Source organism: Balaenoptera musculus, chromosome 6 (assembly GCF_009873245.2).
Source record: "Balaenoptera musculus isolate JJ_BM4_2016_0621 chromosome 6, mBalMus1.pri.v3, whole genome shotgun sequence".
Taxonomy (NCBI): Eukaryota; Metazoa; Chordata; class Mammalia; order Artiodactyla; family Balaenopteridae; genus Balaenoptera; species Balaenoptera musculus.
This window is the reverse complement of record NC_045790.1, coordinates 71,372,373-71,393,230: the sequence shown is the minus strand read 5'-3', so window position 1 is coordinate 71,393,230 and position 20,858 is coordinate 71,372,373. Positions and strand designations below refer to the sequence as shown.

The following is a 20,858-nucleotide window of genomic DNA, read 5'->3' as shown; positions in this document are numbered from 1 at the left end:
TTATTAACATCCCTTTTCTGCCTCAAGATTCAATCCGTGTCATATATTTAGTTGTACCTCCTTAGTCCTCTTTAAACAATTCCTCAGAATTTCTTTGCCTTTCACGATCTTGATACTTTTTGACGAGTATTCTGGTTAGTTATTTTATCAGATGGCACTCAATTTCTGTTTGTTACTTCCCATAATTATGCATTTTTGATAAGAACTCCATAGAAGTGATGTAACCTTAGTGCATCATACCAGGAGGCATGGGATGTCAGTTTGTCTCTTTATTGGTGATTGTAACTGATTACTTGGTCAAGGGGGTGTCTGCCAGGTTTCTCTCTTGTAAAGTTACAATTTCCTCCTTTGTAATTAATAATTATCTTTTGGAAAGATACTTCGAAACTATATAAATTTCTCATTCTGCCCACAAATTTTAGAATCTTGATGATTCTCGCCTGAAATACTTATTTCTCTGGTATCTGTCAAATGGTAATTTTCTATTTCCATCATCCCTAGTATATTTATTTATTGGAATTCTACTGTAAAGGAAGAGCTTTCCTTTCGTCCTCATTTCTATATTAAGTTGTTTATATCAGTATAGACTAATGAGTATATATTTTATTCTATGAGTTATAATCTGTTACTATCATTATTTTGTTGCACAAATCCTAGGTTTAGCCATTGGGAGTCCCTTCAAGTTGGCTCTTGTACCTTCCCCTTTTTAAATGTATTTTATTATTTATTGTGTGAATACTGGTTAATATTGGCAGTGCACTTTTGCATTTACAAGGTCTCTGGATGGAAATCAGTGCCAGCTGTGGCAACTCTGTTACTCACTAAACAGTTTGAGCCTTGGTATCCTCCTCAGAAAATGGGGACACTAATACTTCCCTCAGAGGAGCAGAGTTGGGGTGAAATGATATGGTGGCTGTGGGGAAACCATAGTGGGCACTAAATACATATCTCTCTTCTTTTACAGTACTTGAAATGCATGTATTCACTATCTTTCAGATAGGTAGATGGATAGATAGACAGATAACTATTAGTGATCTCTCAATACCTGAAGTTGATTGAGGAAAACACTCTAGGAAGATCAGTTTTAAAGAATTTCAGCTGTTGAATTATCTGGAGTCCACAGACCTAAACAGTAATACCATAACACCTTATATTTGTTGATTGCTGTATCTTGTATTCTAATGATATGACCCTGTGATAGGCAGAGATGGGCCCCAAGATTCCCAGACCCTGTTGTTAACATCCAGTTATTTGATCAAACACTAATTTAGGTACTACTTGAATACCTTTGCAGATATAATTAAGGTCTCAAACAAGTTGACCTTAAGATAGGGAGATGAGTTGGTGGGCCTGATCTAATCATACAAGCCCTTTAAATATGGGTGGAGAGGCTAGAGAAGTCAGAGAGATACAGAGTGGAGGAGGGATTCAATCTGAGAGTAATTTTCATCTGGCTTTGAAGGTGGAGGGAGCCCATGTGACAAGAGCCTGAGAGCAACCACCAGAGGCCGAGAGCCTAAGTCCTGGTGACAACCCAGAGAGAAAATGGGACCCCAGTCCTACAACCTCAAGGATCAACTCAGCCAACAACCTGAATGAACTTGGAAGTGGATTCTTCCCCAGAACCTTCAGAAGGAACATAGCCTGGCTGACACCTTGATTTCAGCTTAATGATACTCTCAACAGAGAATGTTACATGTCAAGCTGGACTTCTGACATTTAGAAGTGAGTTAATAAATTGATACATTTTGTTCTGTTTTTCCAGGCTGCTTAATTTGTGGCAATTTATTATGCAGCAATAGACAGCTAATACAGACCCCATCACTTTTTAACACTTCCTTAGCTTCTCACACAAGATGTTTGGCACAGATGTTTCTCTTGTAATTTCTCTACCCTAGTCCTGAAATTATTTCTCCAAAAAGCCCTGATTCCTTTATTAGAGAATGGTATTTAGAAATGAGCTCAGTGCAAGATCTGCTCATTGGTATTGGGTATCATTCCTTTTAGGTCCTCTCAGCTGACAGAACAATAAAATATATTTTGTGTATACAACTAATGTGTTTCTATATGTATCTGTATGTTTTGTCTATATCCGTATATACATATTTTAATTATTTATTTTTATTTTTGGCTGCACGGCTTGTGGGATCTGAGTTCCCCACCAGGGATCAAACCCATGCCCCCTGCAGTGCAACCATGGAGTCCTAACCACTGGACCGCCAGGGAATTCCTATACATATTTTTAAGTGGATTTTTAAAACATTTAAAAATATTTAAAAACACTTGAATTCATACTGATAAACATGACAGGGTTCATTTTATCTTCCCATCTTTCCTTATTTGTAACTCCTTTCTCCAACTGTGAGAAAATGAGGCTTTTCATCCACAGTATATTTATTTACTCAGTCCTCAAATACATATAACATAGTTTGTAAACTGCTAACCCATACTTCTGTAATAAGTAGGCGGCTAATTAGAGCAAAATATTTGTATACACTTTTCTTTTTGTCTTTAGTCTTTGGATATGCAATTAAAATATTGTTTCCCAAAGTTATTTCATTTGATTCTGTTTTCCCATCCCTCTCTTCAAAGTGGTTATGTTATTTGTAATATAGTTGGATTCAGTTGTTTCTATTTTGTTTTGACTTTCCACCTATGTTCTTTTAATTTTATAAGTTTGTAAAACATTCACATAGTTCTACAAGTCAGAACTATACAAAAATGTATCATCAGAGAAGTCATTCCCCATAAATATTTTACCCCACTCTCACTCCCCTATTTTTCCTACTTTGTCACTTGCCCCTGTAAGTAAAAATCTCATTAATTTCTGATCTGTTGTTTTTATTTTTGCACTAGTGGGCAGGTAGACATGTAATTTCTTCTTTATTTATATATATAATTCATACAAATTTATTATAAAACTATGATTCTAATAAATGAGTAATGGACATGCATTAAACTACAAAAAATAGTTTATAAAAGAAAAAATATACGTGAGTATAAAAAATAAACATTTCTAATCAATTGTGGTCCTAAATTTAAAACAAGATACTATAATATTTTTCTATATAAATTGGCAAAAGTTGCAGATAATGCTTTAGTTTTAGTAACACCTTTCTGTAAAGCAATTTGATAATATGCTTTCAGAGCCTTATTATAATTTGAACTGGTAATTCTATGTCTAAAAATTATCCTAAAGAAATAATCAGAAAATTAGATGCACACTTATTATTTGTAGTGTTATTTGTAATAGCAAAATATTAGAAATAAAAAATAGCTTTAAAGAGAATGGATGGGTAATTTAAATATGTGTAATAGAAGATAATGAAATCATAAAATAGTGTTAAGAATTTTTAATGATATAGAAAAATGCTTAAAAATAAAAAAATTAGGACTTTAAGAGTTGATCAAGGCGGAGTAAACTCAGTACACTCTCTCTTTCCCACTAATTACAACTAAAAACTCTAGCTAAAACATACCTGTGGTCTCTGAAAACTAAATGAAAGCATTACTGGATTGGAAACAGAAGTCAAATTTGGCAAAGCAACTCATACAGCATTAAGTTTTCTGGTTTTATTTCTTACTCTTCCCCAGCTTTGAACCAAGAGTGAACACCCAGCAGAACTGCAGTGGCAGCATGGGCAGCTCAAATTCTGAGAGAAGCTTCACTTTTTGGGTAGAAGACCAGGAAAGGGAGCTGCTTTGAGCAGGAGAGAGAATTCTGGAGATGAGAGAGCTGGGTAAGTGATCCCATAATTCTGTATATAAACTGGCACTAATCCTGGGCTCATCCCTAAGGTACACATGCATGGCACAGACTGAAAGCTATATAGCAAAGGCTTTGAGAACTAAACAACAGTATGAACTTCTGCCCAGTTTCTTCACTGATGTCTGAGTGATGCATGCATGGGACCGGCACATAGCAGCACAGCCAGGACTTTGAAAACTGAACTGACCTGAGAGCCGTACCTACAGAAGAGACAGAATTTATGGTCTGAACCTAACTGGGCGGAGTGCCTGCTTTTAAAAAAAAATCAACATCCTCTAGAGGATTTTAAAAAGTCCCAGAATCTCACAACATAATATTCAGGACACAATCCAAAATACTTAATATGCAAACAATCAAGAAAATGTGATCAATTTACAAGGGAAAGGTAATCAGCAGATGCCAATTCCAAGATGAGACAGATGTTAGAATTATGAAAGTTATTTTTGTATTGAAATATAGTTGATTTACAGTCAATATTAGTTTCAGGTGTACAGCATAATGATTCAGTATTTTAACAGATTATACTCCATTAAAAGTTATTAAAAGATAATGGCTATAATTCCCTATGTTATACAATATAGCCTTGTTGCTTATCTATTTTATACACAGTAGTTTGCATCTTTTAATCCCATACCCCTAATTTTCCCCTCCCCCCTTCCCTTTCCCCTCTGGTAACCACTAGTTTGTTTTCAATATCTGTGAGTCTGTTTCTGTTTTGATATATATATTCGTTTGTATTATTTTTTAGATTCCACATATAAGTGATAATATAAAGTCTTCCTCTTTCTCTGTCTGACTTATTTCACTATGCAAAATATTCTCTAGGTCCATCCACATTGCTCCAAATAGCAAAATTTCATTCTTTTTTTATACCTCAGTAATATTCCACTGCATATATATACTACATCTTCTTTATCCATTTGTCTGTTGATGGATACTTAGGTTGCTTCCATGTCTTGGCTATTGTAAATAGTGCTGGTATGAACACTGGGGTGCATGTATATTTTTGAATTAGTGTTGTTTTTTCTGTATATATTCCCAGGAGTGCAGTTGCTGGATCATATGGTAGTTCTACTTTTAATTTTTTGAGGAACCTCTATATTGTTTTCCATAGTGCCTGCACTAATTTACATTACCATCAACAGTGGATAAGTGTTCACTTTTCTCCACATCCTCTCCAATATTTATTATTTGTAGACTTTTTGATGATAGCCATTCTGACACGTGTGAGGTGAAATCTCATTGAGAATTTGATTTGCATTTTCCTGATGATTACCAATGTTCAGCATATTTTCATGTGCCTGTTGGCCATCTGTATGTCTTCTTTGGGAAAATGTCTATTCAGGTCTTCTGCCCATTCTTTGATTGGTTGTTTGTTTGTTTGTTTTTTTAATATTGAGTTGGTGATCTGTTTATATATTTTGGATATTAACTGCTTGCTGGTCATATCATTTGCAATTATTTTCTCCCAGTCAGTAGGCTGTCTTTTTTTTTTTTTTTTTTTTTTTTTAAACATCTTTATTGAAGTATAATTGCCTTACAATAGTGTGTTAGCTTCTGCTTTATAACAAAGTTAATCAGTAATACATATACAATATGTTCCCATATCTCTTCCCTCTTGCATCTCCCTCCCTCCCACCCTCCCCATCCCACCCCTCTAGGTGGTCACAAAGCACCGAGCTGATCTCCCTGTGCTATGCGGCTGCTTCCCACTAGCTATCTATTTTACATTTGGTAGTGTATATATGTCCATGACACTCTCTCACCCTGTCACATCTCACCCCACCCCCTCCCCATATCCTCAAGTCCATTCTCTAGTAGGTCTGTGTCTTTATTCCCGTCTTGCCACTAGGTTCTTCATGGCTTTTTTTTTTTTCCCTTAGATTCCGTATATATGTGTTAGCATACTGTATTTGTTTTTCTCTTTCTGACTTACTTCCCTCTGTATGACAGACTCTAACTCCATCCACCTCATTACAAATACCTCCATTTCATTTCTTTTTATGGCTGAGTAATATTCCATTGTATATATGTGCCACATCTTCTTTATCCATTCATCTGTCGATGGACATTTAGGTTGCTTCCATGTCCTGGCTATTGTAAATAGAGCTGCAATGAACATTTTGGTACATGACTCTTTTTGAACTATGGTTTTCTCAGGGTATATGCCAGTAGTGGGATTGCTGGATCGTATGGTAGTTCTATTTGTAGTTTTTTAAGGAACCTCCATACTGTTCTCCATAGTGGCTGTATCAATTTACATTCCCACCAACAGTGCAAGAGAGTTCCCTTTCCTCCACACCCTCTCCAGCATTTATTGTTTGTAGATTTTTGATGATGGCCATTCTGACCGGTGTGAGATGATATCTCATTGTAGTTTTGATTTGCATTTCTCTAATGATTAATGATGTTGAGCATTCTTTCATGTGTCTGTAGGCCATCTGTATATCTTCTTTGGAGAAATGTCTATTTAGGTCTTCTGCCCATTTTTGGATTGGGTTGTTCATTTTTTTGTTATTGAGCTGCATGAGCTGCTTGTAAATCTTGGAGATTAATCCTTTGTCAGTTGCTTCATTTGCAAATATTTTCTCCCATTCTGATGGTTGTCTTTCGTCTTGTTTATGGTTTCCTTTGCTGTGCAAAAGCTTTTAAGTTTCATTAGGTCCCATTTGTTTATTTGTGTTCTTATTTCCATTTCTCTGGGAGCTGGGTCAAAAAGAAGCTTGCTGTGATGTATGTCATAGAGTGTTCTGCCTATGTTTTCCTCTAAGAGTTTGATAGTGTCTGGTCTTACACTTAGGTCTTTAATCCATTTTGAGTTTATTTTTGTGCATGGTGTCAGGGAGTGTTCTAATTTCATACTTTTACATGTATCTGTCCAATTTTCCCAGCACCACTTATTGAAGAGGCTGTCTTTTCTCCACTGTATATGCTTGCCTCCTTTATCAAAGATAAGGTGACCATATGTGCGTGGGTTTATCTCTGGGCTTTCTATCCTGTTCCATTGATCTATATTTCTGTTTTTGTGCCAGTACCAAACTGTCTTGATTACTGTAGCTTTGTAATATAGTCTGAAATCAGGGAGCCTGATTCCCCCAGCTCCATTTTTAGTAGGCTGTCTTTTCATTTTGTTAATGGTTTCCTTTGCTGTGCAAAAACTTTTAAGTTTAATTAGGTTCCATTTTTTTGTTTCTTTTGTCTTAGGAGACAGGTCTAAAAAATATTGCTATGATTTATGTCAAAGAGTGTTCTCATCTAGGAGTTTTATGGTTTCAGGTCTTATATTTAGCTCTTTAGTCCATTTTGAGTTTATTTTTGTATATAGTGTGAGGAAATATTCGAATCTCATTCTTTTATATGTAGCTCTCCAGTTTTTCCAGCACCACTTATTGAAGAGATTGTCTTCTATCCATTGTATGTTCTTGCCCCCTTGTCATAGATTAATTGACCATAAGTGCATGGGTTTATTTCTGGGCTCTCTATTCTCTTCCATTGCTTTATGTGTCAGTTTTTGTGCCAGGCCATACTGTTTTGATTACTGTTGCTTTGTAGTATAGTCTGAACTCTGGGAGTATGATACCTCCAGATTTGTTCTTTTTTCTCAAGGTTGCTTTGGCAACTTTTGTGGTTCCATATGGATTATCCATAATTATCTATAGGATTATCTGTTCTAGTTCTATGAAAAATGTCTGTAGATAGCTTTGAGTAGTATGGACATTTTAACAATATTAATTCTTCCAGTCCATGAACATGGCATACATTTCCATTTGTTTGTATCATCTTCAGTTTTCTCCATCAGTGTCTTATAGTTTTCAGAGTATAGGTTTTTCATCTCCTTGGTTAAGTTCATTCCTAGTTATTTTATTCTTTTGATAAACAATTTTAAATAGAATTTTTTCTGCTGTCTCTTTCTGATAGTTCATTTGATAGTTCATAGTTATTAGTGTGTAGAAAACAACATAGGGACTTCCCTGGTGGGGCAGTGGTGAGGGTCCGCCTGCCAGTGTGGGGGACGCAGGTTCGATCCCTGGTCTGGGAGGATCCCGCATGCTGCGGAGCGGCTGAGCCCGTGTGCCCTGGCTGCTGGGCCTGCACTCTGGAGCCCACAGGCCACGACTACTGAGCCCATGCGTGCCTAGAGCCCATGCTCCGCGACGGGAGAGGCCACCGCGGTGAGAGGTGCACGCACAGCAATGAAGAGTAGAGAGGGCCCGCGCATAGCAACAAGGACCCAACGCACCAAAAACAAATAAATGAATTAACTTAAAAAAAAAAAGAAAAGCAACATATTTCTGTATATTAATCTTGTATCCTGCAACTTTGCTGAACTCATGTATTAGTTCTAATAATATTGGGATGAAAACAGTTTTTCTTCTTCCCTTCCAATTTGGTTGCCTTTCATTTCTTTTTCTTGTCTGATTGCTGTGGCTAGGACTTCCAATACTATGTTAAATAAAAGTGTGGGGAGAGTGGATGTTGCTGTCTTGTTCCCAATTTTAGAGGAAAGGATTTCAGCTTTTCACCATTGAGTATAATGTTAGCTGAGGTTTTTCATAAATGGTCTTTATTATGTTGAGATATATTCCCTCTGTATCCACTTTGATGAGAGTTTTTATCATGAGAGGATGTTGAATTTTGTCAAATGCTTCTTTTGTGTCTAGTGAGATGATCATGTGGTTTTTATCTTTTCTTTTGTTAATGTGGTGTATCACATTGATTGATTTGCAGATATTGAACCATCCTTGCATCCCTGGAATAAATCCCATTTGGTCATGGTGTGTGATCCTTTTTGTTGGATTTGGTTTGCTGATATTTTGTTGAGTATTTTTTGTTTATATTCATCAAAATATTAGCCTGTGATTTTCCTTTTTTGTAGTGTCATTGTCTGGTTGTGGTATCAGGGTAATGGTGGCCTCATAGAATGAATTTGAGAGTGTTCTGTCCTCTTCAATTTTTTTTTTTTTTGGTATAGTTTGAGAAGGATATGTATTAGTTCTTCTTTTTATATTTGGTAGAATTCCTCTGTGAAGCTGTTCAACCCTGGACTATTGTTTGCTGGAAGTTTTTTAATTACAAGCTCAATTTCACTACTAGTGATCAAGCAGTTCAAATTGTTTGTTTCTTCTTGATTTAGTCTTGGCAGGTTGTATGTTTCTAGAAATATATCCATTTCTTCTAGGCTGTCTAATTTGTTGGCATATAACTGATGGTAGTATCCTCTTATGATTTTTTGTATCTCTGTGGTATTGGTTGTAATTTCTCCTCTTTCATTTCTTATTTTGTTTATTTGTTCCTCTCTCTTTTCTTCTTGGTGAGCCTGGCTAAAGGTTTATCAGTTTTGTTTATCTTTTCAAAGACCAGCTCTTGGCTTCATTGATATTTTCTATTGTTTTTTTTGGATCTCTATTTTATTTACTTCTCTGATCTTTATTATTTCCTAGCTTCTGCTGACTTTGGGCTTTGCTTTTTCTTCCTTTTCTCATTTCTTTCGATGGTAGGTTATGTTTTTTATTTGAGATTTTTCTTGTTTCTTGGAGAAGGCCTGCATCACTATAAACTTCCCTCTTAGAACTGCTTTTGGTGTATCACATACATTTTGGAGTGTTGTGTTTCCATTTTCATTTGTCTGGAGGTATTTTCTGATGTCCTCTTTGATTTCTTCATTAAGCATTGGATTTTTAGTAGCATGTTGTTTAGTTTCCATGTGTTTGTTCTTTTCCCATGTCTTTTAATGTAACTAATTTCTAGTTTCATACTGTTGGGTTCAGAAAAAATGTTTGATATAATTTCTGTCCTCTTAAATTTGTTGAGACTTTTTTGTCTGCCATTTGATTTCTCCTGGAGAACATTCCATGTGCACTTGAAAACAATGTGTATTCTGCTGTTTTTGGATGTAATGTTCTGTAGCTGTAGATTAAGTCCAACTTGTCTATTGTGTCATTTAAGACCACTGTTTTCTATTTGGCTAATCTGTCCATTGATGTAAGTGGAGTGTTAAAATCCCCTAATATTATTGTATAGTTGTCAGTTTTCCTTTTCTGTCTGTTAGTGTTTGCTTTATATATTTAAGCGCTCCTTTATTGGGTTCATATGTGTTAATGAGTGTAATATCCTCTTTTTGTATTGATCATTATATTATGCCCTTCTTTGTCTTTGGTTTAGACTTTGTTTTAAAATTTCTTTTGTTTGATATAATTATTGCTACCCCCACTTTCTTCTCATTTCAATTTGCATGAAATATGTTTTTCTGTCCTCTTACTTTCAGTCTATGTGTGTCTTTAGCCTCAAAGTGATTCTCTTGTAGGCAGCATATTGAAGAGTCTTTTTAAAAATCCAGTCAGCCTCCCCATGTCTTTTGATTCAAGCATTTAGTCCATTGACATTTAAAGCTATTATTGATAGATATGTATTTATTGCCATTTTATTACTTGTTTTCTGGTTGTTTTTGTAGTTCTTCTCTGTTCATTTTTCTTTTTGTTTCCTCCTTTGTTGGTGGTGATTTTCTTCAGTAGAGTGCTGTGTTCCTTTCTTTTTAGTTTTCTTTTTCTACTGTAGGTTTTTGATTTGTGATTTACCATGTGGTTCATATATGTTGACCTATAATTATGTCTACTTGTTTTAAACTGGTAGTCATTTAAGTTCAAACACATTCTAAAAGATCTACATTTTTTACCCCCCTCTCTTACATTTTGTGTTTTTGATGTCATATTTTACATCTTCATGCTTATCCTTTAATTGTTAATTATCCTTTAATTGGAGTTGTAGTTGCTTTTTAAATTTTTTGACTTTTAATCTACATACTGGCTTAATTAAGTAGTTGATCCTCAGACCTTACTATATATTTGCCTTTCCTGGTGGGATTTTCCCTATTCTATAGATTCTTCTTCTTTTCCCCTTAGAGAAGACCCTTCAGCATTTACTTTGGAGTAGGGTTAGTACTGATGAACTCTTTTAGTTTTTGGTTGTCAGAGAAGTTCTTTATCTCTCCTTCTATTCTAAATGATAATCTTCCTGGGTAGAGTATCCTAGGTTGCAGGGTTTTACCATTGAGCAGTTTGCATATATCATGCCATTCCTTCTGGCCTGTGAAGTTTCTGCAGAGAAATCAACTGATATCCTTATGGGGATTCCCTTGTATATGACTCTTTGTTTTTCTCCTGCAGCCTTTAGAATTCTCTTTATCTTTAATTTTTGCCATTTTAATTATGATATATCTTGGTGTGGATTGTTTGGGTTAATATTTGAGATCCTCTGTGCTTCCTGGACCTGGATATCTGTTTCCTTCTTCAGGTTTGGGAAGTTTTCAGCCATAGTTTCTTCAAATAAATTTTTGATCCCTTTTTCTCTCTCTTCTTCTTCTAGGACCCCTATAATATGAATGTTGATATACTTAATGTTATCTCAGAGATATCTTTAATTGCTTTCATTTTTAAAATTTGTTTTTCTTTTTTCTGTTGTGATTGGGTGATTTCCATTATTGTATCTTCTAGATCACTTATGTGTTCTTCTATATCACTTAGTCTGCTGTGTTTCACTTAGTCTAATGTGTTTCAGCTATTTAATTATTCATTTCTGATTGGGTCTTTTTTACATTTTCTAGTACTTTGTTAAAATAGTCACTTTTTGCATTGATTTTTCCCCTAATTCAGTTAACATCTTTATTACTAATGTTTTGAATTCTTTATCTGGTAAATTATTTATTTCTGTTTCATTATTTATGAGAAAACAAGAGGTGTTTTCTCTTGTTCTTCCAATTGAGAGTAGTTCCTCTGACTTTTCATTTTGCTTAACTTTCTCTGCCTCTAAGAACTTAGGTGAAGTAGTTACCTATTATGGTCTTGAAGGAATGCTCTTATGTGGGAGCATCCCTGTGCAGACTATATTTGTCAAGTGCCTTTGGTGGAAGAGCTGGGTTTGACATGGATGCAAGTCATGTCTGTCCTCAGGGTTTCTTGGCAGCTATCACCTTGGTAGGTTGTGGGGCTAGAGATGGAGGGGCTAGAGCTGGTGCCAGCTGTGAGGCAGGACTTCCTTTCTGCTCGGTGGCTGTCATCACCCTGTTGGGAGTAGGGTCTGATCCCAAGTTGCTGAAGCCTTGAGGGTTGGGCCCAAGCTGACTCTGTTGCTTTTAAGTGTGATTTTTACCCCTTCCCACACTGGGGCCCTTGCCTCAGAGGGGAGTGCAAGTGTGGCCCATGTGCAAACTGAGGTCTGATGTACTGCCTGTGCAGGCATCTGTGGCTCTGCTCAGATGCAGCCTTGGGTGCAAGTCCCCTTTGTCCCTCACAGCTGATCACTGCACCATTGTAGACTGACTCCACATGGCTGGCAGGGCCCATGGACTCTCAGCATGTATCAGGAGGTCAGCTGTGGTGGAGCAGCCACCATCAGAGATCTGTCTTCTGAGGTACTGCTTGAGTAAGCACCAACAGTGGCTGCCGCCACCCTACTCAGGCTCCACCCTGGGCCCAGGTCACCTCTGTGTCCCATAGTTGAGTACTTTCCCCAGTTGTGGGCACCCCAGATCTAGTGCTGTGCCGTGGCATGGAGTGAATGAGGCTGGAGTGTTCGCTCAGCTTGGGCTGGGGCACACAATGATGTGGTAATGGGAAACCCGGCAGCCACTAGAGCAGACCTCTCTGTGCTCTGCCTCATGAGCAAGCCAGTGCACACATGCTCCTCACAATCAGAGTCCAGTCTTCCCACAGCCTTTCTGTTTGTCTCAGTGGTCCTCAAACTAGTCCAGGCAGCTGTCTCCTTCACATAGAACCCCAGAATTGGGGCCCCAAATCTGGCTTAAACCACTCACTCATCAGGGAGGGTATCTGCCCATGTAATTTTCCTTTTTCTTTGAGTCCCCTCCCAGGGACACAGGTCTCAAACCAATCACACTTTTCTTCCCCTAGTACCTGATTATATGTGTATCTTTCTTACAGTCTTGGTTGTACAGGAGTTCTGCTGCCAATTTGAAGTTAGTTTTCAGTGATAACTGTTACACATATAGATATATATTTGATGTGTTCCTGGGGGGAGGTGAGGTCCACCTTCTCCTACTCTGCCATCTTGATCCCTTCCTCCAAATTTTCAGTGCTTTTAAAGCAGTTATTAAAACTATGTTCCATAAAGAAAATGAACTTAATGAAAATATAGAATTTCTCAGAAGAGAAATATAAATGGTAAGAAAAGAAAGAAATGTACATTTTAGAAGAGAAAAATAAGATATCTGAAATAGAAGATTCAGTAAATGTGCTAAGGAGCAGAATAGAGATGACAGAGGAAAGAATCAGTGAACTTGAAGATAAATCAATAGAGATTCTCCAGTCTGAAAAACAAGGAGAAAAACGATTAAAAGAAATTAGCAGAGCCTCTGTGACCTGTATGTATCAAAACACATAATTTACTTGTGTCATCGTAGTCTCAGATATTATGAACAACTTTATTCCTGTAAGTTTCACAAATTTGATGAAATGGACCAAGTTATTCAAAGGCATAATCTATCGAGGCTCAGTCAAGAGAAAATAGGTAACCTGAATAGTCCTATATCTATTAAAAAAATTAAACTCCTAGTTAATTCTTTAAAACTCCAGACTTAACATGGTTTCACTGGGGAATCTACCAGACAGTTAAGGAAGAAATAATATAATCTCTTTCAGAAAAATAAAAGAGGAGAGAACACTTTCCAATTCATTTTATGAGGCCAGCATTACCCTGCTACCAAATCCAGACAAATAATTACAAAAAAAAAAAAATCGATAGATCAGTACCCCTCATGAAGCTAAACACAAAAATCCTCTAGAAAATATTCACAAATAAATCTAACAATATATTAAAATGATAATGTACAAAAAGATAGAAATAGATATCCCCCTCTAATCTACTAGAATAGATTGAATAGATATAAATGTTGTTTTTTTTTCTTACAATAAGCTAATTCTGGTTTTTGTGTGTCTATTTTGTTTTGGTTTTGTTTTTTTAGTCCAAGATAGAGTGATGCTGTAATCATTATTACTCCTGAATATTTTATTTGGGTATTTCTAAGGCTTAATGGGTCTTTTGAACACCTGGACTTTTAAAAATAGTATTGCTTTTCATATAAGTAGCACAATATTTTTAATCAACTCTTTAAAATATACTGGCTTGACCTTTAGATGAAAGGTGGTGGTTAGAATTACAAAGGGCGTTATTATATAATTTTATAATGCTTATTAAAATTTGAAAATATTTTTAGTTTTCTAATATGATAGGTTTTCTAACTTGAGCTTGTAAAACTGCAGGTGCAAAAGTGTGGGTGTATTCAATAATGTCTAATAGAATTCTAACTCTAAGCTTTACAGGCATCATTTGATCACTGTGTTTCATTGTTAAACAAGCAGCTGTAAAGTCTTGCAGGCAAAGATGTTAACCCAGTACATGACTCTCTAACTGTACATAGCTAAATATATCATCTATAAATGATAAATCTATATTTAAAACACATATATTCTTTTTCTGACTATATAAGTAATATGTGCCCATTTTGGAAATTCATGAAGGCATGAAGATACAGAAAAAATTAAAATCCTGTTTCCAGAGACAATCATGGTTTTAGCTTGATTTTTCTTATATATATATATTTGAATTCACCATTATTGCTTTATTTAATCAAAGAAATTCAGGGACATGGCTGAATATACATTTAATTTTTTTCAAATTCACATTGTTTTTAGAAAACTCTTGAGTTGTTTTAACACACTCTTCTTTTTTTTAAATTAATTTTTATTGGAGTATAGTTGCTTTACAATGCTGTGTTAGTTTCTGCCATACAGCAAAGTGAATCAGCTATATGTATACATATATCCCCTCTTTTTTGGATTTCCTTCTCATTTAGGTCACCACAGAGCATTGAGTAGAGTTCCCTGTACTATACAGTAGCACATTAGTAATCTATTTTATACATAGTAGTGTATATATGTCAATTCCAATCTCCCAATTCATCTCCCCACTTTCCCCCCTTGGTATCCATACATTTGTTCTCTACATCTGTTAACACACTCTTCTTTTGTGACCTTGCTGTGTGCTTGAAATTCCCAAGTATTTTAAAATTTAATGGCTTTGACTTTATTAAAATGAAGTATGCCCATAGGAATTTAAGCAATGCAGGTAAATGCAAAGAAGAATGTAAAATGCTACCACTATCACTTAGAAGTAATGTTTGACAACACTAAGTGAGCATCATATCTAGCACCTCTTGATGGACAGAGGAATTGATGAATGGAAATACATTGGTGGGTAGAGGAAAGGTAGACAGAAGTAGGTTTATAAAATGGCACCATGAAAAGTATTACATGCAGTTTTACTTGAATTTAATAGAAGAAATTGAAGTAAAACAGAAGAAATTGCTAAACATCAGGTAAATGTTTCTTCACCGCTAAATATTTTAGCAAATAAAAAATTATCAGGGCTTCCCTGCTGGCACAGTGGTTAAGAATCCGCCTGCCAATGCAGGGGACAAGGGTTCAAGCCCTGGTCCGGGAAGTTCCCACATGCCGCGGAGCAATGAAGCCTGTGTGCCACAACTACTGAGCCTGCGCTCTAGAGCCCAAAAGCCACAACTACTGAGTCCTCATGCCCCAACTACTGAAGCCCGCGCGCCTAGAGCCCGTGCTCCGCAACAAGAGAAGCCACCGCAATGAGAAGCCCACGCACCGCAACGAAGAGTAGCCCCCGCTCACCGCAACTGGAGAAAGCACACACGCAGCAAGGAAGACCCAACGCAGCCAAAAATAAATAAATTAAATAAATAAATAAATTAAAAAAAAAAATTATCAAAAGTTAAAAAGGAAAGATCATGAAGAATTCTACATGACCTACATGTTTCAATTTTATTTATTTACTTATTTACTTACTTATTTAATTATTTTTGGCCTCGCCACGCCACTTGCGTGATCCTAGTTTCCCAACCAGGGATGGAACTCGGGCCCCCTGTAGTGGAAGAACAGAGTCCCAACCACTGGACCCCCAGGGAATTCCCTCAATTTTAGATCACATTGATTGATTTTCTTTACTAAAAGACAAGGAAATTAATATTCTCATATTTTTTTCTATTTCCCTTCTTCTAACTTTTGTTACTTACATTATTTTTACTTTGTCAGCTTAAAAACATTTATTTTCCCTCTGTAATCATAATTCCATGATTATTTACTTTTAGTTCTACACATAATTGCCATAGATGCTTGTTAACATATTTTTTACCATACCCCATTCATTTTAGAGGATTAAAAAAAGTTATCTCCTGGTTGGCTGATTTCATTGCTGTATAGTTTTTCTTTAAAGTTTATTTTTATATGTGTTGCTTTGCTTATTCAAGAGTGCCTATGCCTTATTCTTATATTTGTATTACATCTTGGCTGGTATAAAATTTTTCATTTTTGAAAGTCTTGAATTTATAATTAAGGAATTTTTTCAAGAAGAGTGCTCAATTTCTATAGTCCTTCAGCTCTTGCATGGTGGACATTGTCTGCCCATTGCCTTTACATTTCAACAAAGCTTGACTGGCTATAATATTCTTAAGTCTCACTTTTTCCCTCTCAGAACCTTTTAGGCATTATTCTAAATAAAACACAAATAAAAGAAAACTCCTTAAAAGTGATAAATATCATGCTGAGTAATAAAATGCTGAAGCATTTTTTTAGTAAAATCAAGACAATATAAAAAGGTACACTACTATCCTCATTATTCAACATTGTTTTGGCAGTCCTACAAATACAGTAAGAAAATGAAATAAAAACAGTGAATTACTGAATCAATTTCTGGAAAAATTAAGAACAGCAAATAATGTCCATTATCACTATTTTATTTAAAAAATTTTCTGGAGATTCTAGCTAATGGTTCAGAAACTAAAATAATCAGCCAAACATGGAGAAGAAAAGAGAAAATGATCTCTATGTAGATTTTAAAAATATCATACCTAGAAAACTCAAATAGATATTTTATTAGGGATTGCTCTTAAATTTTATCCTTTGTTAATTAATTAACATAGTCATATGTCTTTTATGTGGTTGGGCAGCAGCCATCTTGTAACAATGAAGTCAGAAATCACATACTAAACGTTGCACAGCAGAAATATTGAAGGGTTATGGTTCTCTAAGATCCTTGGACAGTTGCACCAGCATTGGAGTTAGACTTCCCAACTTCTTCTTCTTTTCTTTCTTTTTTTTTTTGGCCACACAGCACAGCTTGCGGGATCTTAGTTCCCAGACCAAGGATTGAACCTGGGCCACGGCAGTGAAAGTTCTGAGTCCTAGCCACTGGACTGCCAGGGAATTCCCCCAATGTTCTTCTGATTCATCATTTTTTTTTTTTTCTTTTTTTGGCTGCGTTGGGTCATAGTTGCAGCCAGCGGGGGCTACTCTTCATAGAGGTGTGTGGGCTTCTCACTGCGGTGGCTTCTCTTGTTGCAGAGCATGGGCTCTGGGCACTCGGGCTTCAGTAGCTGCAGCACGCAGGCTCAGTAGTTGCAGCACACGGGCCCTAGAGCACACGGGCTTCAGTAGTTGCAGTGCTAGGGCTCTAGGCAGTAGCTGTGGCGCACGGGCTTAGTTGCTCCATGGCATTTGGGAACCCGTGTCCCCTGCATTGGCAGGCGGATTCTTAACCACTGCACCACCAGGGAAGTCCTGATTCATCAGTTTTTGTATGACATTTTTCTGTTGAAAGCTTGTAGGAGTTTTTATTCGTTGCCACTGTTGTCGAATTTCACAGCAGTTTGACTCTCATTTCATTCTTTGTGTTAGGTGCTCATTCTGTCTGGAAATTTAGGTTCTTGTATTCTAGGTAATTTTTAAAAAATCTATTCTTTGATAATATCCTTGACTCCGGATTTTCTCTTCTCTCTATCTTGGACTTCTCAAACTGGTCTATTAATTAGCTTTTCCATCCTATTTTTTATATCATTGTCTTTTTGTCCTACTTCCTGGAAGATTTTTTTCAATTTTATCTTCCAACCATTCTGTAGAGTTTTTTAAATTTCTCCTACCATACTTTTAATTTTTAAGAGCTTTTGCTTGTTCTCACACTATTCCCTTCAAAATAACAATCCTATTCTTGTTCATGGATGTAATATGATCCTAACTTGATAAGTGTAGGAATGATTTCTTATTTGAAAATTTTTTCTCCTTTTACTCCTATTAAATATTTTTTTAAATATCCAGTAGCCCTTAGCTATGTGTTCATATTTAAGATTTGGATAGTAAAAAGCTTATTACGTGCTCTGTGCATGTGTGAAGCCTGTCAACTGGCACCTTCATTAGACAGTGGTCCGGCTATGCCTTATTTTGAGGAACTCCTAATATTAATACTTATAGGTCTTTTCTTCCAACTAGTCAGAGTTCCCAGGGAAGAATCTTCTAACCTCCTGTCTGGAAGGAAAATGCTGACTGAGTGTGCTCTAATTGGCAAGTAAAGAGAAGACTGATGGTCTAGACATTTATTACATGAAATTCTGATTAATTTCTCTTACCTTAATTTTGCTTTGTGTTTCCTAGTCTAAAGACTATTTTCTCTTTTTTAAAGGAAGTGTTTTTATTGAAATGTAACATACAGAGAGTGCACACATAAGTGTGGAACTCACTGAATTCTTACACAGTAAATACAGCTGTGTAAGCACCACACAGATCAAGATATAAAACATAATCAGCACCTCAGATGCCTACTTTATGCATCTTCGGTCATTCTTGTCCCACCATCAAAGGTAACTAATATTTTAAATTCTATCACTCCAGGGAGTACCCTGGTGGCCTAGTGGTTAGGATTCCAGGCTTTCACTGCCATGGCCTGGGTTCAGTCCCTGGTTGAGGAAGTGAGAATCCTGCAAGCCGCGCGGCCCAGCAGAAAAAAAAAAAAATTCTTCCACTCCAGATTAGGTTTTGCCCATCGTTAAACAAACACACACACAAATATATGTTATTTCCTTATTTGTTGGCTTCTTTCACTCAACATTATGTTACTTAGCTTTATCCATACTATTACATGTAGCTGTTTATTTTCATGGCTTCAAAGAATTCCACTGTATGAATTTACCACAATTTATTTTTCCATTTTATTGTTGATGGACAATTGAGTTAGAATCGAAGAATTATGGTTCTATATTTCAAGCACTGTATTTTTTAAACTTTACTGAGGAATAATTGACAAGTATAATTGTATATATTTAAAGTGTACAACATGATGATTTGGTATACATATATATATATTATACATATATATAAGTATAATTGTATATATTTAAAGTGTACAACATGATGATTTGGTATCTATATTTCAAGCACTGTATTTTTTAAACTTTACTGAGGAATAATTGACAAGTATAATTGTAAATATTTAAAGTGTACAACATGATGATTTGGTATACATACATAGAATGATTATCAAGGTAGTTAACATATAGTTAATTATAACACCTCACATAGTTAACATAGGTAACTCTTTTGTGTGTGTGGTGAGAATACTTAAGATCTACCCTCAGCAAGTTTTAGATGCATAATATCATATTAATAACTATAGTCACTATGCTGTAAATTAGATCCTCATACTTCTTAGAGCTGAAAACGTGTGCCCATTTAACCTATATCACCCATTTTCCTCTCCCCCCCAGTACCTGGCAACCATTTTATTCTGTTTCTATGAAATTGGTCAAGTACTGTGTTAAATGCTTTATGTGTGTTATCTTATTTATCCTCATAATAATCCTAGAAGTGGATACTATCATTCATACATTCATTCCTCATTCAATTAACAAATATTTATTAATATACCTATTATGTTCCAGGCAGTTTTCTAGGTGTTGGGGAATCAACTAAAAGAAACAGAAATCTATGAATAGTTAAATGAAGCAGACAAGAATCTACACCTTTCTGGAGCTTACATTATACAAGGAAAATATTTGGTATACTAGATATGGATAAATGTTCCTTAGAAAAATAGAGCAAGGAAGGGGATGTGAGGAAATGGTGATGAAGGAGAGATGTTTGCAGTTTTAGATAGTGGGCTGAGGAAGATATCAGTGAGAGAATGACCTTTGAGTCCAAGGTTAAAGGAAGTGAAGGATCAAGCTGTCCAACTGTCTGGAGGAAAACATTCTAGGCAGAAGAAAAGATGAGAACAAAAGCCTAGAGGAAGGAGCTTGTTGTGTTCTAAAAACAAGGAAAGCAGTGTGGCTGGAATAGAGTGAGCAAGAAGGAGAGTGCAGGGAGATGCAGTCAGGTGGGCAAAGGGTGGGTGAGATCATGTAGGCCTTGCAGGCCATTGTGAGGACTTTCTTTTTGCCTGAGAAGGAAGGCATTGGAATCTTGATCAGAGAAGTGACATGATCAGACTTACATATAACAAAATTGTTCTGCTTTATTGAGAATAGACTGAATGGGACAAGGGTGAGGGCAGGGTGGCCTGTTATTAGCTATTAGTCTCCCCATGTGATAGATGAGGAGAATGTAACTTGGACATGACCAAGGTCATAAACCTTCAACATGTGGTCCATGGACCAGGAGCAGCCACATCACGTGGGACCTAGAAATGCAGAGTCTCAGGCCTCACTCCAGACCAGTTGAATCTCAATCTGCATTTTAGGAAGAGCCCCAGGTGATTCATGTGCACACTGAAGTTTGAGGAACCCTCATCTAAACTATGAAATACTGTTGTTGAAGCTTATTGATCAGGGGAAGGATACTATTGAAGTGATGCTCTGTGGAAATTTTATTTGGTAGCAAAGAGATAGAGAAGAGAGAAGGATACCAACCAGGAGGAAATTACAATAACCCCAATTACCCAGAAGTTTGGGGCTGAATGGCTGAAGTAGGCTAATGACAGTAGGAGTGAAAAATAATTAAAAAAAAGAAGGAATGGAGGCAAGAGTTTTTTGTTTTTGTCTTTGGCTGAGCAGCTTGCGAGATCTTAGATTTTAGTTCCCTGACCAGGGATTGAACCTGGGCCACGGCAGTGAAAGCGCCAAGTCCTAACCACTGGACTGCCAGGGAATTCCAGAGTTTTGTTTTGTTTTCCTGTTATCTATATCCCTTTATTTGTCTTTATATCTCTTTTCTTTTTTCACCCTTAT

At 36.2% G+C, this 20,858-nt stretch overlaps 1 protein-coding gene across 1 annotated transcript in view; it reads left to right on the top strand.

Moving 5' to 3' along the window:
* Positions 1-1,292: 1,292 nt before the first annotated feature.
* Positions 1,293-20,858, top strand: part of TRPM6 (transient receptor potential cation channel subfamily M member 6) — a 207,705-nt gene continuing 188,139 nt past the window's right edge. Inside the window, exons 1-2 of the mRNA XM_036855993.1 lie at positions 1,293-1,725; positions 3,595-3,740. The gene's annotated coding sequence lies outside the window, so the exon portion shown is untranslated. The remainder of the gene's footprint in view (positions 1,726-3,594; positions 3,741-20,858) is intronic.